Source organism: Sceloporus undulatus, chromosome 3 (assembly GCF_019175285.1).
Source record: "Sceloporus undulatus isolate JIND9_A2432 ecotype Alabama chromosome 3, SceUnd_v1.1, whole genome shotgun sequence".
NCBI classification, from domain to species: Eukaryota; Metazoa; Chordata; class Lepidosauria; order Squamata; family Phrynosomatidae; genus Sceloporus; species Sceloporus undulatus.
In genome coordinates this window covers 61,721,697-61,724,841 of record NC_056524.1, presented here as the reverse complement: position 1 = coordinate 61,724,841, position 3,145 = coordinate 61,721,697, and the positions used below count along the sequence as shown (strand labels likewise).

The following is a 3,145-nucleotide window of genomic DNA, read 5'->3' as shown; positions in this document are numbered from 1 at the left end:
GCTGCACACATTATCACATCCGCCCACCGCTCTGACCACATCTCTCCTGTGTTGGCATCCCTTCACTGGCTCCCCCTCCCTTTCCGTATTCAGTATAAGCTCCTGCTGTCGACGTTTAAAGCCCTCCATGGGCTGCCCCCTCCTTACTTATCAGACCTTCTTTCTCCTCACTTTCCCACTCAGACCCTCCGTTCTGGTAGTCAAGGGCTGCTGTCACAGCCCAGGATTTCCTCTGCCCCATCCCGGATTCGCCCCTTTTCACTCGCTGCCCCTCACACCCGGAACCTTCTTCCCCCGCGAGCAAGAGCCATCACTTCTTTCACCAGCTTCAAAATGGAGTTGAAGACCATCCTGTTCAGGGAAGAGTTCCCAGGCATTGCATAATTGTCACTTGCTATTTGATGTTCTTTTGTTGCCTGTTTTATTGAATCATTTCCTGTATTGCCATGTACTTTATATGTATTATGCTACTAGACAGGTCCCTTCCCCACCCCCACTCCCTTTTCCTTTTGTGTCGTGTCTTGTTAGATTGTAAGTCTGAGGGCAGGGAACCGTCCAATTAAAAAGATTGTATGTACAGCACTGTGTAAATTTACAGTGCTTTACATACAATCTTTTTAATAATAATAATATATAATATTAATAAATAATAATAATAATAATAATAATAATAATAATAATAATAATAATAATAATAACTGGGCTCACTGTCCCACAGCTGCAGTATGCAGTATGCAGCATGTCACATCCACTTTGCTTATAGGCTGCATCTGCACTGCAGAAATAATCCAGTTTGATATAGCTTTAACTGCCATTGCTCAATTCTATGAAATTTTGTGAACTGTAACTTTGTGAAACATTTAGCCTTCCCTATCAGAGCGGTCTGGTACCACAACAAAGTACAAATCCTAGAATTACATAGCATTGAGCTATGGTAGTAAAAGTGGTGTCAAAGTGGATTATTTCTGCAGTCTGGATACAACCATAGTTCCTATTATCACCTGCATATCAGATAGGTATTATGCTACCTGTAACAAGTGGCTGTCACAACTTCTCATTCAATTTATATAGAGTAACCATGATTTCTTCCTGTGTTTACTCCCCAGCAAAAGTAGACCTCAACTACATTTATTTTGGCTGTTAAATTACACTGCCCAAAATGTATGCTTGATTTTTCTATGAGTTAAAATTTTCAGCAAGTCAGGTGGTGACATAAACTACAGCGTTTTTCCTATTTCAATTTAAGTTCTCAATGATTAAATTTTTTAATGGCATTTTACTTTCATGGCAGAAGTTCATCAGATTCATAGAGACAACCTAATTGCAATAAAATGTGCAGATGCTTTTTGATCAGAAAGTAATGCGTTATTAATATTCCTTCTTTCTTCATTAAAGGACTTATCTGAGTATAGTGCATATCAATGCACGTAACATTCAATTAACAGGTGAGTGTCCAATATTAAATCTTCTCTCTTTTAAGCCTAGCTTACTCATTTTATGTTTTAAATCTCTGACCAGAAAACACCAAACTCCCCAAAAGATAAATGTCAAGTTAAACAGATAATTTGCTCTAAATTAAAAGAAAAGGTACTAATGGCTTCAACTTAGTACTATCAACAGGAGGGCTTCAAGCTACAATTGGAACATATTTCAGTAGGCATGACATATTTTAATTGTGTAATTCAAAATCAACTTCTTTGCATTGAGTGTTAATGTTGAGTAATATACTTATTCAATAGTTTTCCAAGTCTCCTGCTATATCAACAAAAAACTTTCCCATAAAAATGTGTAGTGTGTGACCTTGAAGGGAAATCAGCTAGTTTAAGATGTTTCATGGAATTATATTGCATTTACTCTCTACCTCCCACATCAAACAGGCTGGTTTTAAAAGGAGGTTTTAAAATGATTTTCACTGAAGTGGCACAAACACTGGTTTGCTCTGTGCAACTAAATTGAAATTGAGGCTGAACAAGACATTGCATGAGGGATCTTTAACTGGTCTATTGATATTGTACCATTTTGTACCACTTCTAGGGTATCTGAAGCTACAGTCCTATATTTACTAACCAGAGAATGAGTTCCATTGAATTCAGCAGAACTTACTTCTAAACAGAAACATACAAAACTGCCTTGTGAAGGCTAAACATGGTGCATGCATGTCCTTCCTTCTTCCTTTTAAACTGAACTTTAACTGTGCTGGATTACCAAAAGCTTTGTGCTGTTCGAGCTCCTTTACCCCTAAAACATCAGCCACAGCAGTCAACTTTTGGTTTAAGTGGTTATTTTTAAAAAGTAGTTATCATGCTGAAAAAGTACTCGAGGTAACTTGTTAAGTTAAAAGGAAAGAAAGAAAAAATTCACACACACAGCTTTTCATTTCTCCCAAATTTGTTGGCAGAGAATGCAAGGGTTTCCACAGCCTAGGCCTCAAAAAAAGGCTTTGAAGTGGCATGACTTTGTGATACAAAGGAACAGGAGCACTCATCCTGAATGAAAAACCCACTTCCTCTGATGCACCAATGTTTTACTGTATTCAAGCCTCAAGTCAATATGAGAACCCTCAAAATAAATACATAAGACATTATGAAGAACTGTCATATGATGTGGATTGATTACTCCAAAAACACCAGCATGCCAAAAGAGCCATGTCTCATGAAGACCAATTTTTGCGCTTAGATTTTCATGCTCATGTGAGGCATTTTAATCTTAGAATGAAGAGAGATATGTCACTCTTTAGTAATGACTAGATAAAGATGTCAGATAAAGTAATTGATTATGATGCCTTCCATATTTACACTGGGCACATTTATGGTCAACAGAGAAGTTTTACCCATGGATCTGTTGTTGATGGGATTTGAAGGATTCATCAAAACTCCCAGTGGAACCTTCTACATTGAGCCAGCAGAAAGATATATTAAGGACAAAACTTTGGCCTGTTACAGACAGGCCAAAATAAAGCTGCTTCGAATCACTTTGGAGGTATGGTATTTCAATGATGTATGCATCCTAAGAGTCCAAAAGCCACACCAAAGCTGCACTCCAGTCCTTAGAACTGGCGTGTGGCTTTGGTGCGGCTTTTGGACTCTTAGGATGCATGCATCATTGAAATACCATACCTCCAAAGTGACTCGAAGCAGCTTCATTT

General features: G+C 38.1%; 1 pseudogene; it reads left to right on the top strand.

Moving 5' to 3' along the window:
• The first annotated feature begins 2,519 nt into the window (after nt 1-2,519).
• The window catches only part of LOC121925802, a 1,497-nt pseudogene continuing 871 nt past the window's right edge, over nt 2,520-3,145 (top strand).